Here is a 21280-nt window from a genome sequence, read left to right as displayed (position 1 = left end):
AAAAGCCCTTGAGGACACAGCTGTCTAGGGGAAGAGGAGGTTAATTCAGCCACATTTACAAATCCTAACTGTTTTCAACTTCTGTATTTTCAGATCTCCCCACCCTCAGGAGGCTTCACTTCCAGAGCCTCGGGTTAGTTCCAGTCAGTCCTTCGCTCTTACAAATCCTGCGGCCAAGAATGGGCGTGGGTATTGCAAAACTTCTTGTCCTCACTCTACCGTCCTAATACATTCCTAAATGTGCGATTTCTGGATCAAACGGTAACTGCATAGACAAGTTTAATCGTTATTGCTGAATTCGTCTCCACGGGATTCAGACGATTTTGAGATTTCCACCAGCGACGTGTGTGAGCCCCCGTTTCTTTACAGCCTCGCCCGCCAACTCCGTGTGGTTAAGCTTTGGGGGGGAGGGGAAGGCGGTTGCCAATCGGACAGTTGAGAAATGGGCTGAGCCGAGAACGCTCTTCCCCACCAGACGCCCGACCTCCGACGCCCCCACCCCGGGTCCGGCAGAGACCCGCGCCCGGCCGAGCGCGTCCCTGCGGCCTGGCGGGCTGACGCGCAGGCGCGGGGTCGCTCTGCGCCGCTCTCCCGCGCCGAGTCCCCCAAGGGTGGGCTCCGCGCGGGGCGGGAAGCTCCGGCCTTGCTTAACGGGCCCGAAAGAGGAAGCGCAGAGGGGCTGAAGTAAACGCTTGGGAAGGCCGTTGCAAAAGAGGTCAGGGTCTCGGGCTTCTGAGGAGCCGTCCTCTGGCCACACACCCCTTAGCCACTAACATGGAGCGACGAAGAGAGATCACTTAGCGAGGGGATTCTCAGAGAAGGGGGCGCGCGGGGGGGAGGGGCGGGAGAGGAAGGCCCAACTTTTCCCAGAACTTAAAACTTTTTTTCCCCCCCTTCAAGGGTGCGGTGTGAAGGAGGAGAGATAAGGGAAATGAGGCACAGAGCCGATGAGTTGGGAAGAGCAGCCCCCGGGAGTTAGGAGCCTTCATCCACGCGTCCTCCCGCGGCTGTGCCTCCAGCGGGGCGGCCCCGTTGCACCTCGATGCAAAGCGGCGCGGAGGGCGCCACACGTCTGCGCGCTGCGTGGGAAGGGCAGGGCTGACACCACTTCCTCCCCGAGGCGGCGGACCTGAACCCGGGTGGAGCCCAGTGGAGCCCCCCGCGCCTTCCCTGCCGCTGCCCCGCGCCCGGCCCCGAGCCCCGCCCGCGCCCGCGGTCGCGTCCGCGCAGAGTCCCAGCCGAGATCCCGCGGAGCCGTCAAGGTAAGCGGCGCCGGCCGGTCGGGGCGCCCTGCGAGCCTCAGCCGGGGCCCTCGGGGCAGCCGCGGAACCATGTGTCCCGTGGGTCTGGTCCCCAGCTCCCGGCCGTGGCCCCGGAGAACTCGCGCCCGCGGCTTGGCCCTCGAGGGGAGCGCGTACCCGGGGTCCCCTCTGCGGACCTCGGCCCTGGACCCAGCTACGCGGAGCGGGGCGGGGGGCGGTTGGGGTGCGGGGCGGGCGGAGGTTGGGGTGCGGGCTGCTCTTCCCCGCGTCCTCTTTCATCACTCTTGACTGGTTTCCTGCGCAGAAAATTGCTTCAGGGACATACGGGGAACCTGTGTAACCCTCGCGGGTGCGGCAGCCCAGCAGCCCCCAACCTGACCCCTTGAAAGGATTTCCTGGGGGGCATTTTAGGGCACTTGAGGGCATTTTAGGGTAGGGTCAGTGCAAGTCGTGTGAGAATTTGAGAGAGACGATCGCAGTCAGACGTGTCTTAGGGTGTTTCCTGACTTTAAAACTTTTGGACGACTGTTCTTTAAAAAAAAGAAAAGAAAAGAGAAAAAGAAAAAATCTTTACCAGTGATTGGCCTTTTCACTTGAAAATAAGATAGAGGACCGATTTGGACACCAGGAGTCAGTCTCTTAATTTGGCTTGGAGTGACTGTCCAGAGTGCCTTACAGCATGAAGGAAACAGTAGGATGTCGTATCTGGCAGTCCCCCTGAAGACTTTGCCCCCTGCACCCCTGATTGTCCCTGTGGGGACGTATTTCTTATTTATGTCGTTGTGGAACATCAAACATGTAGTTGCTCAGAGTGGTACCTCTCAGAGTAAAGTGGTTCCAGAAGGACTTTCAGTGTGTTACTAAGAGAAAGAGAAAAGGGGTAACCGAGGAAGGTAACATGGGGGAAAGGTACATGAGTTTATTACTCCCCGGGATATTATTTCTGGCCACAAAATGCGATTTAAATAAAGGCAAGGATACTTAATTCCTACTACTAATTCTCAGTTCTAGGCCTCTGAACAGGAATTTCAGAAAAGAGAGCTTTTGTCCACTGGCAGTTTTCCCTTTGGCCTCATTGAAATAGTCTTACAGTTAAAGACTGGCTAGCAAAATCCACAAAAAATCTGCCAAGAAATCTTCTATAATGTCTTCCGGGTGGTATTTCCTGCCTGTTCAATATGTTGTGAAAGATCTCAGGAATATAATGTCATCTTCAGGCTATTAATACTTAATAATTTTCACACTGATACTAATATTTGTGTCTTTGTTGCGTCCTTGGGAAATTTGAATTATAGTTCCATATATGCCTGTAGCTAGACAAGGGTGACTTTGATGTAATTGCTTTAACCTCTCTGGACCTGAGATAACTTATTGGTAAAGTGAGATTGTTGGACTAGAGGATGTCTGTCATTACAGCAGCAGTTGGAGAATTGTTACAGTTCTTTGAATTTGTCTTTGTCTGATACACTGGCAAAGTTAGAATTGCTGATCACACAGAAAAGAACAGAAAATCATGATGATAACAAATTTGTTTTTAAAAGATTCTATTTATTTATTTATTTGATAGAGATCGCAAGTAGGCAGAGAAGGGGGGGGGGGGAGCAGGCTCCCTGCTGAGCAGAGAGCTGGACACACAGGGCTGGATCCCAGGACCCTGAAACCATGACTGAGCCAAAGGCAGTGGCTTAACCCACTGAGCCACCCAGGTGCCCCATGATAACAGATTTTGTTAGAGTCTAAAATATCAACATTTTTGAGGCCTTTTGTTTCTAAGAAGTTCTTCTATAAAAATAGTCAATTTTGAGTCTATATGTAAGATGGCAGATCTCCATTCTGTTGGAAAACTGAGATGGGGAATTGATGTGCTCAGGCTTGGGCAGGTGGATATTAAATTTCAAAATTCTCCAATTATTATTTCTCAAGAAATACAACTTTATAATATGGATTGCTTTATGATTCATTTACTTTAAATCTTAAACACAGTACTTGGTTATGTAGTGTCCATTAATTGTTTCATATTTATATATTCTAGGAATGTATACCAATCACCTACTTTTTTAACCTTTTTTTACTTATAATTAAAAAGTTCTAGGTATTTTCATATTATTATTAGAATGAGCTATTTATGAAATTTATTGCCAAAATGTCTCTGTTTGATATGCTACTCTGAATTTCTTCAAAGCATACTACTTTCAAAAGCATTATTATTTTCAGTTACTTCTAAATCCTCTTCTATCTTATTTTAATTATCTTTACATCCAAAACCTTTTAGTGAGTCCACAATCTTATAATAAATTAACCTGGCATTTCATAGCTTACCACAACAAAATATTTTCCATTTTAAATACCTCATGAGTTCATTTATAGGCAATAGAAGGATCTTAGTAATTCTTGCCTCAAAATAGAATAATTCTTGGGGCGCCTGGGTGGCTCAGTGGGTTAAGCCTCTGCCTCGGCTTGGGTCATGATCTCAGGGTCCTGGGATCGAGTCCTACATCAGGCTCTCTGCTCAGCAGGGAGCCTGCTTCCCCTTCTCTCTCTGCCTGCCTCTCTGCCTACTTGTGATCTCTCTCTCCCTCTGTCAAATAAATAAATAAAATCCTTAGAAAAAAAATAGAATAATTCTTATTAACATAAGTAATATTTTAGTATATAAATATGTCTATATTTTATGTCAGTTCTGTCATCCTGTGTGGCAAGTAGCTTAAAGTTCAAGAAAAATATTATAAATTCAAGTACATAATAAATGCCAGGATTTGAGGTATTAGATGGGTACACTGATTGTATAGTCATGTGTATATGTATTACAGTTATAGTTGTCGTGTGAAACATGATTTGTAGGGGAAACTGCTATGTATTTGGAAAAGTTAACAGTAAGATGTCTCTTGAGTAGAGACAACAGCAGGACTAAGGAAGGGCACTGAATGAGCTACACTCAGGTTAATGGGCTAGACTGTACATGTGGCATGACAAGTCGGGGCCTATGGACAGCTTCTAGGGACTAGAGGATGGGACCTGCCACCGCCACATCCTCATTACCTAGCTAAATTCCTGGGACCATAGCTGGGACTCAGAAAGTGTTTGCTAAGTGTCTAGATAATATTAGTGCCCCTTCTGGGTTGTACCATCAAAATGTCACAGGTTCCTGACCTAGGCAGCCCTGTTGGTACCAGTCCTGAGGTCTGAGCAGGTAGAGATGGAGCATCACTCCAAGGAAGCATTCCTTCCCAGCATGCACTGTGAAGCTTGAATTCATGATGCAGTTTCCAGATATTTCCTGAAGATTGATGATGCACTTGAATCATTAAGAATCATATTGTAAGAGCTGTCTTCTTTCTTCTCTGTCAACTCGGTTTCCTCTTTATCACCAGATGGTGATTGTAAATAAATAGTCTTTTTATTTAGCTTAGATTTTGGACCAGACTCTGCTAATTAATTTAGGTGTGTCATTACATTAATCCTCACATCCTGAGCCTATGCTGTTGTTATTATCATTGAGGAAATGAAAGCACAGAAAGGTTAAGAGGGTTACACAGAGAGTGAGAAGAGGAGTTGAACTTTGAACTGAGCTAGTCTCATACCAAAACCCTAGGAGCTGTCACAGGGACAGAACTCAAATGGTGAAAAAACATGGGACCTTTCCTCAGTGAACATTGGGTGGGGGGACATTAATGAGCAGTTATAGTTCTATTCGTGACCAGAATTGTGTGCTGTGGAGGCAGATATCAGATCCCTATACCACAGTGGGGTCAGGGAACAGCGGAGGATGAAACGAAGGTAACCAAGGAACTTGCCTTGCTATAGTGGGAAGACAAGATATTATAATCACTAGTGAAGTTATTATCTTTATATATGTCTTCGGAAAAAGTAATCTGCTTTGGCAGCCATCACATGTTTTTATTTTTATCTTTATTCTCATCCCTCTTAATAGCTTGCTAGGTTGATTTAATCAATAAAGCAATGAGTGTAATTTTTTTGTTGTTTCTGCTGGGGACCTTTCTGATTTGATCTCCTATCACAGACTCATCAGTGAGATGGTTATGGGCTCGGGGAGAGTGTAAGTGCTAAATCAACAGCAATTATGTTTCCACAAACTGGCTAGAAGATTTATGCCCAGAGAGCTGTATCATATCAAACTGGGAGGAAAATAAAGAGTGGTAGTAGAATAAATAAGTGCTAGACTGGATTTATTTTTGTCCTTCCTTTTTTATTATGAAGTGTTTCATGCATATAAAAGATGGTGTATAATGTATATGTAAATTATAATAATAATAATGAAGCCAATACCTGGATACCTGTCACCCAGCTGAGGAAGTAAAATATTACCAGTATATCTTCTGACTTCCTCCTAATAGCATTCTCCTTTTTTCTCAACAGACACAATCAGTATTGAGAATGTGTTGATTTTTTTTAAAAGCATTTAGGAAGCATGTATATGCATTTGTAAACATGTCAAACTGGGAATTAAGAGTACATTGGCACTTGGGAAACTGAGATTAGAATCTCCACTATCTGTAGGCACGATTATAAATAGACTGCCCTGTTAAGTGAAGACAACTTATTTTAAATAACATAAAAGCAAAGTGGCTTATAAATGCCAGGAGTAAATACCATGGAAATAGTTAAGGGTTTATCTTAGTCATTACTGAAATGACCAAGATTCAGCAGTGGATAACTATAACTTTTAAGGGTAATAAAGAATATTTAATTTAGGAACTGCTGCTTTTCTCATATTACTTAGATTTCTGCTTTAAATACAATTCAGTCATTTGAAAAATATTTGCCAGGCACTGTTTCAGGTGCTTGAGACATGTTGGCGAACAGGAGAGGCAAGGATCTCTGCATTTATGGAGTTTATATTCTAGTGAAAAGATACAGACAATAGTCAGTAAACAAAATTAGTAAGTAAATAATATAGGTAGTAATAAGTGAAAAGTGTCAAAAAAAGAATTGAGCAAAGTAAAGTTGTAGTATGTACAACAGGATGTGGGGTTTGAGAGAAAGAGGAGTCAGTGATGACTCCAAAGTCTTGGCCTAAACATCTGGAAGATGGAACTACCATCATTTGACAGGGGGAAGTTGGAGAGGAGATGGTCAGAAGCTCAGCTTCAGGTATAGATACGAAATATCAACTGGTAATAACTATGCACTTATTAGATAGAAGGCTAAGGTCATTTAGGCTAAGTAGTTATTTGGGAAGATATTGTTATTTTGATTTTACAGAATTAGAAATGATAGTTTGGGAGTTAAAGAAATAGAACATAAAACCAGATTTTTTAGGTCCTAAAGCTTTAACCATTCTTTCAAAATTTTCTGAAGAGGAAAGAAAAGAAGAAAAAGAAAACCTTGCTGAAAGGGCTGACCAATAATCTTTATTATACAGATAAGAACATAATCAACTAATCAGTACTCTTCCACCTCTGTGAGACTCTAGACAAGGAAAATTATTTTTAATGAGTGGAAAAGCAAGAAATAGATACTAAAGATCATACATAAAGTGCTAACCAGTGCCAAGGGCATTATGTAATACAAGGTTTCTGTGATTGTGTTTAATAGAAGATTCCGAGGGACAAAGGACAGAGGCCTTTTCCAAAAAGATTCTTATCTCAACCAAAGGCTAAGATATTTATATTTTCAAAATCTAAGACCAAATTCAGAAGAGAGGGGAGCTTTCCTTTTGGCACGTCTGGATTTTAGACAGATGCAAGTGTTTGAGCAGGGCTAAAGGGTCACTAACAGCTGTTGAAGAATGTTAGATCTCACCATTATAGTATTTGAAAAGCTGAAAGTACTTCCTACTTCATTACGAAGTAGACTGAAATGGTGATAATCTATACTTCATTTGTCTGGCTATAACAGGCATCAAAACAGCATGGTTATGGAATGTTAGTATTTAGTGGAATGCTGCTTTAGTGGTCGATTACTGTTTAATAGACTGTTTTTCACCAGGCACAACTCCAGTCTTCAATTAAGTTTATTAAGATTTCATCTCAAAAATAAAAGAAAGAATTCATTAGGGAAGAGGGGAATACCACAAATTTTTCACAGATTTACAGAATATTAATTATGTTACTAATTAAGTAAATTTATCTAAGACTCTGTTTATAGTACAGCATTAACAAACTCATTCATGCCTGCTAATAACATAAAATTCACAACTGACAGGTCAATGAACTGAGTAACTTTAGGATATAGTATTAGTTGGGTTTTTTTTCCCCTTCCTTCTGATTAAATTCCGTAAATGATATGGCTTAGCAAACCAAGACTATTTCTTAACATGCTTACTAATTCAGTGACATTATATTTACTGTATTGCAAGCAACAAACATAAATGAAGGTGCTTGGGCCATGACTGTGGGTAAATGCAATGCAATGCTGTAATCACATGGCTCATAAGACCACTAGTGAATACAGAAGCTGAAATTCCAAGGTAGCTCACTGCACTATCCCTCAAAGTGAGGCTCACAGAGGGAGTATGGTTCTTACACGTGTCTTTGAATTGCATGAAACTGCTCAACATGCTGCAATCAGAATTTTATTTTATTTTTTCAGTTTCACACACATCCAGTGAAGGCCAACCATGTGCCCAGGGTGAAGGATATAAAACAGAATAAGATGTGGCCCCTAACCTCAAGAAGCTTCTAGTTGAGTGGGAGAGACAGGCCTGTAATAAACATGTTCCCATGTCTGATATGCAATATAGGTGCAGAAATAGTATGGTGAAGAAGGCACTATAGAGAAGAGATCAGTGGGGGGTGACCAAGAAGCACTTTAAAGGATAAAGGTATTTCCAGGTGCCCAGTGGAAGAAGGCCACCTGAGGCACATGTATGAAACAGTTTCGCAGTGCTGGAGCATAAAGTACAGTGGGAAAGGAAATGGGGCAATTCTGATTTAACACTTGGTGAGTAATATTCAAATTGGATTCATACGATACGGTCACCACAACCTACCATCTTTGAGTCAAACGTTTAGGCACTTGTAATAACAGAACTGTAGCACTCTAGGCCAGCCCTGTTCAATAGAACTATAATGCAAACCATATGTATAACTTCAAATTTTCAAGAAGCCACATTAGAAGCAGTAAAAAAATAAAAATCACTAATTTTAGTAACATACTTTAATTCCTATATATCCCAAATCATCATTTAGCTGATTAATATTAATTATACTAAATTGCATTAAGCTTAAGTCATACTAAAATCATTGGTGAAGTTGTTCGTTCTTTTTCTTCATACCAAGCTTTTTAAACCAAACATACTTTACCCTGATAGCACATCTCCGTTTGAACTAGCCACCACTGAAGGGCTCAATAGCCTCACAAACTACTGGCTACCAAATTAGGTAGCGCAACTCTAGATAATGGCACAATTATTGTACCCTATGTGCTGACTCTTCAGATGCATGGAGGATATTAGATGAATTACAAAGTAAGCTAAAGGGAAAAAGAAGGGAACAGCATTTTCTATAAGTATGGGATCTATCCCTGCAACCTGATTTTAATTCATATTTAAATCTGCTCTCAAATACTTTATTAGTCCTCTAGCAGCAAAAACAAACAAACTTAGATTATTATTGCTTACCTTCCTTTTTACTCTTTCTCTTCCCCTCCTGCCCTATTTTTTGGATTCTGCCTCATCCTAACAGGGACCGAAAAAGAATGGAAATAAATGGTGGAGCAGTATGCCCTAAACCCACATCCGCCAAAATGTGAACTGTTGCCCTGGGCGACAGTGGTTACCACCTCTCTCTCTCTCTCTCTGAACCACCCCCCCCCACCCCACCCGTTTCCACCTACTAGTTCATAAGCATCAACAGCAGCTCTCTTTGCTGTGGTTCCCAAGTCTAGAAATACACTTCCTGGGGGTTCAGGGAGGGCAGGTAGTGATAAGATTTGGAAGATGGAGTTGTTTTGATTCATGGGTTTGGTATGAAAAAGCCTCAGGGATATTCTCATGCTCTCTCTTATTCAGAATGGTTAAGAATCTCTGTCGTAGAAACAGTACTTACAGATGTCCTTCCCAGTGGCCCAGTCCTTCTAAAATGCCTGGTCGATGAAAAAATGGCAGTCCAGCTAAGGTTCTAGGTATACAGAAATGCAGCAAACAAAAGTACCCATCCAGTTGTGAACATGGGAATGTGTGTGTGAATATGAGACTGATATTTATCCACTACTGTTTTAGATACAGAACGTAGTAACAAAAGTAACTATGATGTTGATAACAATAATAGCTGATACTAACGCTTTCTATGCACCTGGCACCATACTAAGCACTCTACAGACACCAGCCCATCCCTGTGGGAGAGGGTCTATTTTTCATTGCCATTTTACAGCTGAAGAAACTAAGCCAACCAAGAGGTTAAATACCTGCCCAAGATTACCCAGCTGCTAAGTATATTTACTGAGTAAATAGTGTGTGTCAACACTTGATGAAAATACAAGATTCTATATCTGAGCTCATGATGTAGTGTGAAAGACACACAATTATATTAGAACTGGACTTGTAGATGTTATAACAGAGGTTTGAGCAAAGCAGCTGCCAGTTTTCACCTCTTAATAATCACAGTCCTTGTTTTCTAAAGGCAACATGGAGTGCTGATTGTGAACATGAACTTTTGAGTTAGACCCAGGCACAGTCCAGTTCACCACTTGCTAGCTACATGAGCAGAAATTACTTAATTTCTCTAGGCTTGAGTTTTAAAACTATAAAATTAGAATAATGTCACCATGTCAGGGGTTGTTTTGAAAATTAAATGAGACGCTCTGAGTGCCTGACCTGTAGTGATTGTTCCATCTTTATAACGCCTACTCTAGTTACTTTAAAGTTGGTGTTATGGGGCGCCTGAGTGCCTCAGTGGGTTAAAGGCTCTGTCTTCGGCTTGGGTCATGATCCCAGGGTCTGGGATCGAGCCCCGCATCAGGCTCTCTGCTCAGCAGGGAGCCTGCTTCCCTCTCTCTCTGTCTGCCTCTCTGCCTACTTGTGATCTCTGTCTGTCAAATAAATAAATAGAATCTTAAAAAAAAATAAAGTTAGTGTTAGTATATATTAATAGGAGCTAACATATAGTGAGTTCTCAGTGCCAGCCATGACACTCTGCCAGGTACCAACAGAGTTAAGGTATAAATTGTGCCTCTGAAACATAGTCTAGAAGATAACAGTACATATTAAGAGATAAACCATAAGGAAACTGATGAACTTTCAAATGAGTGATCCTCACACTGCCGTTCCCGGATTCAAGATAAGGGTAGATCACCAGGATCCAACAGTGAGCCTTGAACTGTCCTTGCATAGTGCGTAGGACTAATATAAGTTGAGAAAAAGAAGAAAATAGCACAGGGACAATACAAATGGTATATATAGAGGGAGAGAAATAAATTTTCACTGTAAGCAAAGATTTAATGAAAGATGTTGATGAATTTGGAGTGGTGTGTGCAGTGGATTGTTGATGAGCTCATCCTGGAAGATGTTTTCTCTTATCAGCTTTACTAGCCAGCTGGGAACATGCCAGGATGGCCCGCCACAGGCAACTATGAGGGCTATAGATCAACTATCTAGCCTCAGCTTCCTGGCTAGACTAGACTAGACTTCCTGACCTGCTCCTTCACCTTCTGCTTGTCTCTGATTGACATGGACTTTCCAGATTGGGTGTTTGTACCCTTTGAAAGAAGAGTGCTCAGATAGCCTACTGACTTGATCTTGGAGACAGCTGATGTTCCTTGGGCTACAGTACAAACCCTGATCACTCCTGGAAAAGGCATCAGGGGCCAGTTGCCCCTGGTGCATATTGACAGAAGAGGGCCTTGAATGGCCCTCCACAATTTGATATAAAAGAACAAGAGAATAATTTCATTTTTGACAGGCTGTCTCTGCTGCACATCTTCGTTTGTGTTACTCAGGAACATGCTGGAACAATGAGCCAGATGGTGTAAGGAGTTTAGACTCTTTACCAAGAGGCAAACAAATGATAGAGATGCCATTATTTTTTAGGTTATTGAAATATGAAGGTGAGCCATGAATTAAGTGATGTGAACTTATTGTCATCAAAAAAGTATTTAAGGTTTGTAGTTTAACTTAGTAAAGTTCCATGGTAACTGTTCTGTGAAACACATATAAAACACATACACTTCTAGAAGTTGAATTTCACTCCATATCTGTTGATTCAGTAGTTTGGGGTTCTTGAGGTTTTGGGGTATTTTGTTTTGTTTTGTTTTGCCGGTATCTGTGTATTTTATATCAAGGATTAATTTCTATGTCAAGTTAATCAGTAATCTTTCTGTGGTTGGACTCAGTCTAAGCCAATATTATTGGAGTTTGGTTCTTTGCAGGAGCGATGATAAATTTACCCTAAATCCATTTGGAATAGTCCTGGATTATAGCATATAGTGCTTGCTGTTACAGTTTCTTTATATTTTTATCAGAGTGGCTGGTTCACTGCTATGTATATTTGCATGAACGACACAGTGAATATTTTCTGATTCAATGTGCAGAACACTGTAAGTTATTACATCACAGAAAGGGAAAAAGACCTTTTGGGGGGGACTTAAAGTATAAATAACACTCTGTTCTCAATAGTATCCATTAAAAATGACTCGTACTCCACAAAAATGAACTCAAAATGGATCATAGACCTAAATGAAGTGCTAAAATTGTAACACTCTTAGGAAAAACATAGGATTAGATCTTTATAAACTTGGGTGAAATAATAGTTTCTTAGATACAATACCAAACAAACACACACATGCGCAAATAGATAAATTGAACTACTTTCAAATGTAAAACTTCTGTGCTACAAGCAGTGCCATCAAGAAAGTGCAAAGACAATGCACAGAATAGAAGAAAATATTTTATTTGAAAATTCTATACAGAGTCCCTACCTTATAATGGTTCGATTCATAGTTTTTTGTTTTTTGGTTTTTGTTTTAATTTACTATGGTGTGAAAGCAGTGCTCATTCAGTAGAAACTGTACTTTAAATTTTGGATGTGGAGTGTTCAATAAATTATATAAGATACCCAACACTTTATTATAAAAGAGGTTTTGTGTTAGATGATTTTGCCCACCTGTCGGCTAATGTAAATATTCTGAACACGCTTAAGGTCAGCTAGGCAAAGCTATGATGTTCAGTAGGTTAGGCATATTAAATGCATTTTTTACTCGGGATTTTCACCTTACGATGATTTTATTGAAATGTAACCCATCTGTGTTTGTTAAGGGACTTACATTCAGAATATTTAAAGAAGCCTTATGACAACAACATAATAATACATATAAAAGACATATAATCCATTTTTTATTAAATTTTTTTTATTTTTTTATAAACATATAATGTATTTTTATCCTCAGGGGTACAGGCCTATGAATCGCCAGGTTTACACACTTCCAGCACTCACCATAGCACACACCCTCCCGAATGTCCATAACTCCATATAATCCATTTTAATACTAGGGAAAGGCTCTGAGTAAACTTTTCTCCAAAGAAGATACAGAAATGACCAATTAGCACATGAAAATTGCTCAGCAGCATTAGACAAACGGGAAATGCAAATCTAAACCACAGTGAGAACTTCATGCTGACTAGGAGGGCTCGATTTAAAATGACAGACACACGTATTGATGAGGACATGGGGAAATTTGAAACTTCATACACTGCCAGTGGAATGTAAAATCCCACCACAGATTTGGAAAAACGGTTCAGCACTTTCTCAAAAAGTCAAAGTTATCATACAATCCAGCAGTTATATTCCTGGGAATCCTAAGAGAAATGAAAACTCATTCCAGGCAAAATCTTGTACACATATATTCATAGCAGCATAATTAATAATAGCTGAAAAGTGGAAGCAACCCAAGTGTTCATCAGCTAATGAACGGTTAATCAAAATATGGTGTTTCAATACAATGAAGTATTCAGCAATAAAAAGAAACAAAGTGCTGATAGATATTACAACATGGATGAACTTTGAAAACATTATCCTAAGTGAAAGAAGCCAGACACAAAAGGCCACATTTTAAAACAAGTTTTTTTAATTTAAGTTTTCCATAGTTAGTGTGAAGTGAAATATTGGTTTCTGGAGTAGAATTCAGTGATTCATCACATAAATACAACAGCCAGTGCTCTTCACAAGCACCCTCTTTGATACCCATCACCCACCCAACCTGTCCCCCACTCAACCTCCCTCCATCAACCCTCAGTTTGTTCTCTATCATTAAGAGTCTCCTATGGTTTGTTTCCCTCACTCCTTTTTTTCCCTCTCTCCCATATGTTCACCTGAGTGAGCTAATATGGTGTTTGTCTTTCTCTGACTTATTTCACTTAGCATAATACACTCTAGCTCCAACCACGTCATTGCAAATGGTAAGATTTCTTTCTTTTTAACGGCTGAGTAATATTCATATATGTATGTATTTATGAATATGTATGTATATGTATGTGTATATGTATAACCCATCTTCCTTATCCATTCATCAGCTAAATGGACATTTGGGCTCTCTCCATAGTTTGGCTATTGTTGATAACGCTGGTGTAAGTATCAGGGTGCATGTACCCCTTAGAATCTGTATTTTTGTATCCTTTGGATAAATATCTTGTAGTGCATTTTCTGGATTGTAAGGTAGTTCTATTTTTAACTCTTTGAGGGACCTCCATACAGTTTTCCAGAGTAGCTGAACCAGTTTGCATTCCCATCAATGGTGTAAGAAGTTTCCTCTTTCTCCACATTCTCACCAACATTTGTTGTTTCTTGCGTTGTTAATGTTAGTCATTCTGACAAGTGTGAGGTGGTATCTCATTGTGATTTGCATTTCCCTGATGATCAGTGATGTTTAGCATCTTTTCAGGCATCTCTTAACCATCTGGATGTCTTTGGAAAAGTGTCTATTCATGTCTTCTGCCCATTTCTTAACTGGATTATTGGTTTTTTAGGTGTCAAGTTTGATAAATTCTTTATAGATTTTGGATACTAACCCTTTATCAGATATGTCATTTGTGAATATCTTCTCCCATTCCATAGGCTGCCTTTTAGTTTCTCTGATTGTTTCCTTCACTGTGCAGAAGCTTTTTATCTTGATGAAATCCCAGTACTTCATTTTTGCTTTTTGTTTCCCTTGCCTCCTGCAATGTGTTTAGTAAGAAGTTGTTATGATCAAGGTCAAAGAGGTTTCTGCTTGTGTTCTCCTCTAGGATTTTGATGGTTTTCTCTCTCACATTTAGGTCTTTCAGCCATTTTGAATTTATTTTTGTATATGGTATAAGAACGTGGTCCAGTTTCATTCTTCTGCCTGTTGCTTACCAGTTTTCCCAACACCATGTGTTGAAGAGACTGTCTTTTTTCCATCAAATATTCTTTCCTGCTTTGTTGAAGATTAAGTTGACCATGTAGATGTGGAATTCTGGGTTGTCTGTTCTGTTCCTTTGATCATCTGTTTTTGTGCCAGCCACCATACTGTCTTGATGCCTACTGCTTTGTAATATAGCTTGAAATCTGCAATTGTGATGCTTCCAATTTTGTTTTCCTTTTTCAATATTCCTCTGGCTATTTGGGGTCTTTTGTGGCTCCATATAAATTTTAGAATTGTTCGTTTTAGCTCTGTGAAAACTTCTGGTGGTAATTTGATAAGGATTGCATTAAATGTGTATATTGCTTTGAGTAGTATAGACATCTTAACAATGTTTGTTCTTCCAATCCATGAGAATGGAATGGTTTTTCCATTTCTTTGTGTCCCCTTCAATTTCTTTGCTAAGTGTTCTATAGTTTTCAGGGTACATTTTTTTTTTTGTTTTGTTTTGTTTTGTTTTTTAGGGGATGGAGAAGGGGAAAGGGAGAAAGAGAGAATCTTAAACAGGTTCCATGCCCAGCACAGGGCTCGATCTCACAATCCTGAGTTCATGACCTGAGCCATAATCAAGAGTTGGACACTTAATCAGCTGAGCACCCAGACACCCACAGTATAGATCTTTAACTCTTTAGTTAGGTTTATTTCTAGGTATTTATTGTTTTTAGTGAAATTGCAAATAAGATTGATTCCTTGATTTCTTTTTTTGCTCCTTCATTATTGGTGTATACAAATGCAATAGATTTTTGCACATTGATTTTCTATCCTGCAACTTTGCTGAATTCATGTATTAGTTCTAACAACTTTTTTGATGGAGTCTTTTGGATTTTCTACATAGAGTATCATGTCAAAAAGACGACATATTTTATGGCTTCATTTATCTGAAATGCCCTAAATAAGCAAATTTATATGAAGAGAAAGTAGATTGGTGATTGCTTAGGGAGGGGGAGGAAAATGGTGAGTGACTGCTAATGAGAATGGAGGGGTTTTTTGTTTGTTTTTTTTTTAAGATTTTATTTGACAGAGAGAAAGAGACCGCGAGAGAGGGAACATAGGCAGGGGAAGTGGGAGAGGGAGAAACAGGCCCCCTACTAAGCAGGGTGCCTGACGCAGGGCCCAGTCCCAGGACCCTGGAATTATGACCTGAGCCAAAGGCAGACAGTAAATGACTGAGCCACCCAAGTGCCCCAAGTATGGAGTTTCCTTTAGGAGGGAAGAAAATGTTCTAAAATCAGATTTTAGTAATGGTTGCACAACCCTATGGAAATACCAAAAACTATTGAATTATAAACTTTTAAGTGTTATATGAACTATATCTTAATAAAACTATTTTTTAAAATATGGCATGCAGGGCCTGTGTTTAAGGTGCTGCTCTAACCACTAAGAAGATGAAAAGATGCATTAGAAACAATCTGTGCTCTGACTTCAGTACCTTAAAGAAAGCATCTGGTGTGCCTGGGGATTATAAAGAAAAAGTAGATGCAGCAGCAGAGGAGGTTTTATGGGAAGAGCATGATGATGTCTGGAAGATGAAGTGGGGACTGGACTGTGGAAGAACATAAAAGCCACATTAAAGAGTATAGACTATATCTTGCAGACAATAGAAAGCCACTGAAAAGTTTTGCTAATTGAAAGGCTATGAAGAGATCTGGGTTTTAATAAGAAAACGCTGGTGGCAGTTTAGACACCGGATTAAAGGAGAGACTAGAGGTAAGCAGATAAATAATAAGCAGATGACAGAGTCCTGGTAGGACCTGTGGAGGACCTGAACTAGGGTCCTCCTAGGACCCTAGTTTTGGAAAGACCATATGGGACAAGTTCAAGGGCATCAGGAAGGCTGCATTGACAGATACTCTGGCTCCAGCTGGCGACCTCAGGAACAAATGGCTAACAAGAGGCCCCTGAAATTCCTGAGAATGACTGAGGGGAGATCATTGGACTATAGGTAAAGGCAAATATAGTCTCGTTTTTTTTTAATGTGGGGGGAATATTATCTGGGCAGAGGGATAGTCATGTCTTGGTGGCTCCTTTTAGCCATAAGTCTGAGTCTGGTCATCGCAAAAACCCACAGCTCTGAGGTTAACCCACCCTGTGTTTCTTCGCTGAGCCTGTTCTTGCCTTGTCTCATCCACTTTTCCACTTCCTAATGCTTCTGTTTCAGTTCCACAATTCTCGCGGCTCACGCACTTGACTTCAGTGCCTTCTGCCCAAACACCCAGTCTCAGCCTCGCTTCACTGCACTGATCTTCCCTGGCATCTGATTAGCACCCAGAGCTGTGCTGACTTTCTCCCCAGTTCCCGAGATGATTGCTAACTTAGATCTTACTCCACCATGACCTTACCCCACCCCCATGGCAAGCCGGAGGGTGGGGAAAGGGGGGGTGTTGAGAAGCAGGGTGGAGAAGAGGAAGCTGGCAGGGGACCATACTGTGGTTGAACCACTGCCCTCTGTGGGAATGACCTGTGGACAACGGAAGTATAAATGCAGGACTCGGTGTGAGGAGAGAAATAGAGACATGGATAAGCGAGCTGTTTCTGCTTCACTCTGCAGAAGTATCTACAGAGAGATTAGATAATAGGATAAAGATAATAGAAAACAAAGATCAGGGAGGATCTACCCCCAAAATAATCCTGAATCACAACTAAAATGACTTAATCATTTTTATGAAGTGGTAACTTCATTGCCGCCTTTATTTCAAAAAGTAGTTATAGCTGCATCTTTATTCATATTTATGAAATCTGGATATTTTTATGGTCATACCTGGCCAAGACAGCCACTTAGACAACAGGAAAATGAGTGGAATGGCAGGTGTGAGGACTTAATGTGTGGTGTCTTGGAAGTTTTACTGAGCTGTTTACCTGGAAAAGTTCATGAACACCTAATCAAAGAAACTAACAAGGAACAGTTTCCCATTTTTCTGTGTCCCTAATAAAATTAACCTAAATTGTCTCTTAATAAATCATGTATTTTATATCAGGACATCAGTGAACAGTTGCAGGGTTTTAAAATAAATTATTGGTGGTAAAGCTGGTGTAAAATAAAGATTATAATATGCCAGCCAAAAACATTTAGACTGCATTTCATATTGTGTTTCCCATTATGGTAAGATTATAAAGCACCAATTTCTTTAATATTCTTCAATATATTTCTACATTCTCTTGTGTTCCATCATTATTTTATTCTTATAATATTACTGGTTTGCTTTAATTATTATTGTGGAAGGCTTTCATTCTTTTTTTTCCCCCCCCTCCAAATTTCCTCTGAATTTGACTCTGGCTAAACTGAGTATGTGTGTGTGTTTATGTTTTCCCATGGCTATTTTCTAGGTAGTTTGAAATTGTCCTTTTGAAATTTTTTCCTCTAATCCCAAAGTTCTTAGGGAAATACCTTTTTCTTAAGGATTTCTTTTATTTATTCAATATCTTATTAGTATTTTCCATTTTATTATATTTAACTGGAAAATACAGCCTATACAATTTCTCCTTTAGATTTTTTGATATTTTCTGGTATATGACTAGTTTTCAATAAATATCATAAGCTAAGGCTTAATTTTAATGCAAAGCCTGATTTTTACTCAAATCTGTTGTGATATCTTAATTTTTTTCCATTAATCAATCCTATATAGAGAAGAAATGTGTCACCATTGCTAAGGACATAATTTTATAAGCCATATCTTTAGTATTATTTCTCTATGACATTGATTTGTCTTCAAAATAATTTGAATACATAAAAGTATATATTTTTGGCTAGAAAGTTTAATAATGAATCGTTTCTGAGCCTACACAAATAATGCTAAATTTTTAGTTGCTGTTGTTGCTCCAAAGGAATAATGAAAGTAATTAGTTTCTGACAAGAAAAACACTCCCTGGAAAGCTACTAAGCATAGTAAAAAAAAAAAAAAAAAAAAAAACCAACCACTATCTTTTGTAAAAATAATCATAAAATTCACCAGTCAGAAGCAACACATGAAGCATACATATGAAAATGTATTTTCTTTTCACTAAGAGCATGGGCAAGAAAGATAAGGAACCGTTGAAATACCCTTCCCACCTCAAATTGGTCACCTCAAATTGATTTGGCAGTGTTTTGGAGAGGAAAGTCACAAACATATAGGGTGGAGAAGAGTCCCTTTTCCTTTTTTTTGTGAACAGCTTTCACAGTGGAATTTAATGAAAAAGTAACTTATGGAATGGAAGAAAATATCTGCAAACCATGTATCAGATAAGAAGTTAACATCCAAAAATATATCAAGAACTCCTACAACCCCATAGCTACAACAACAAAATCAACAACCCAATTTAAAAATAATCAGAGGACTCAGACATTTTTCCAAAAAAGACATACAAATGGCCAACAGGTACATGAAAAAGTGCTTAACATCACTAATCATCAGGGGTGCAAATCACAACCACAGTGCAATATCATGTCACACCTGTCAGAATGCCTGTCATCAAGAAGACAGGAAATAACAAGTTGGCGAGAATGTGGAAAAGAGGGAATCCTTATACACTGTTGGGAATGTAAATTGATTCAGCTATTATGGAAAACAGTGTGGAGGTTCCTCAAAATATTAGAAATAGAACTACCTTATGGTCCAGCAATCTCTCTTCTGAGTATACATCCAAAGGGAATGAAAACAGGATCTCAAAGAGATACTTGTACTCTCATGCTCATTGCATCATTGTTCACAATAGCCAAGATTTGGAAACGACATAAGTGTCCATCAGTGGATGTGTGGATAAAGAAGATGCAGTATATTTTGTAAAAGATTTATTTGTCAGAGAGAGAGAGCACAAGCAGGGGGAGCACCAGGCAGAGAGAGAAACAGGCTTCCTGCTGACCAAATAGCCCAGTGCAGGACTTGATCCCAGGACTCTGGGATTATGACCTGAGCCAAAGGCAGATGCTTAACTGAGTAGGCCACCCAGGTGTCCCGCTATGGTATATATGTAGGTATAAAGGAATATTATTCAGTCTTGAGAAAAAAGGAAATCTGGCCATTTGTAACAAAACGGATAGACCTTGAAAGTGCTGTGCTAAGTGAGATAAGTCAGACAGAGAAAGACAAATACTATATGATCTCACGTAAGTGAGAGTGTAGACTCTAAAAAACAAAGCTCATAGAAACAGAAAGTAGAATGGTGGTTTCCAGAAGCTGGAGGATGGGAGCATTGGGGAGAAGTTGAAGGGTACAAACTTGCCACTAGTAGAGAAGTAAGTTCTCTATCCACAGCATAGAGATTATAGTCAATAAGACTGTATTATAAACTTCAAAGTTGCTAAAAGACCAGATCTTAATTGTTTTACCACAAGAAAGAAATGATAACTATGTAACATGATAGAAATGTTAGCTAACACGTGGTAGTGATCATATTGCAGTACATAAATATATCAAATCAACACATTGTATACCTTAAACATACATAATATTTTATGCTCAATTCTATCTCAATTTAAAAATGTAGGGACGCCTGGGTGGCTCAGTTGGTTAAGCAGCTGCCTTCGGCTCAGGTCATGATCCCAGCGTCCTGGGATCGAGTCCCGCATCGGGCTCCTTGCTCCGCAGGGAGCCTGCTTCTCCCTCTGACTCTGCCTTCCACTCTGTCTGCCTGTGCTCGCTCTCGCTCTCTCTCTGACAAATAAATAAATAAATAAAATCTTTAAAAAAAATGTATATAATATGTATTAACCTCTGCTTTTGCCAGCATGCCCTTTAAATCATTGGTATGGACTTGAACCCAAATGTAACTCTTATTTTAAATTATGAAATTAATACATGATGGAAAATTTGGAAAATAGAGAAAAAGAAACCAGCACCCTAATACAAGCACTATTTCACATGTTGATTTATCTTCTAGTATTTTTTATTTGCCCCTTGTTTTCTTGCATTATTGTAAATTAGAATATAAGTCATTTGTGTCCTGCTTATTTTACTTAAATATATGGTTAAAAATAATAGCCATTATTTTTAAAAGTAACAAAAAAAAAATTTAAAAGCAGTACCATAACAGTCCTTCCTTTATTTGTAGGATGTTCAAATTGCTTTTAATTTCCAATAATGCTGCAGTTTCACCTTCAGGCATATAGTGTTCTTTCATAGTATGTAAATTGAATTAAATTCTTAAAGGCTGAATAAGTAAAACAAAAAGAATGAATATTTCTATGATATTAGGTATTTAATAAATATTTGTCAATGAATGAATGAATATAAAATCCTTCACTACTTGTAATGATCAGAAGACAGAATCTGGGGACCCTGGGTGGCTCAGTGGGTTAAGCATCGGACTCTTGATCTCAGCTCTGGTCATGATCTCAAGATTGTGAGATCTAGCCTTGCATCAGACTCTGCACTGGGCATGGAGCCTGCTAAAGATTCTCTCTCCCTCCATCCCTCCCATCACCTTCTCAAGAAGGAAGGAAAGGAGGGAGGGAGGGAGGAAGGAAGGAAGGGAGAGAGGAAAAAGAAAACAGAATCCATTTTAGTTTAAATGGAAAGGAGTTTACTACAAGGCGTATGACTGCATACAAAACTGGGGGAGCTGGGGAGTTAGCTTTGATGTTGACAGTCAGGAATAACAGGCAGGAGAAATGCCCAACCGTACCTTCAGAACTGTTGTGGTGAAAGGTCACTGCTGCCAGTACCCACTTCTCAATCTCAAATGATAGGGACACTAAATTCTATACCTGA

At 39.7% G+C, this 21280-nt stretch overlaps 1 protein-coding gene across 1 annotated transcript in view; it reads left to right on the top strand.

Annotated features, from left to right (window-relative positions):
* Window positions 1–621: 621 nt before the first annotated feature.
* The window catches only part of APBB1IP (amyloid beta precursor protein binding family B member 1 interacting protein), a 108952-nt gene continuing 88293 nt past the window's right edge, over window positions 622–21280 (top strand). Inside the window, exons 1-2 of the mRNA XM_059404153.1 lie at window positions 622–715; window positions 901–1262. The gene's annotated coding sequence lies outside the window, so the exon portion shown is untranslated. The remainder of the gene's footprint in view (window positions 716–900; window positions 1263–21280) is intronic.

Source organism: Mustela nigripes, chromosome 6 (assembly GCF_022355385.1).
Source record: "Mustela nigripes isolate SB6536 chromosome 6, MUSNIG.SB6536, whole genome shotgun sequence".
Classification (NCBI taxonomy): Eukaryota; Metazoa; Chordata; class Mammalia; order Carnivora; family Mustelidae; genus Mustela; species Mustela nigripes.
Note: the sequence above shows the minus strand (reverse complement) of the source record. Positions and strands in the feature narration are given on the sequence as shown.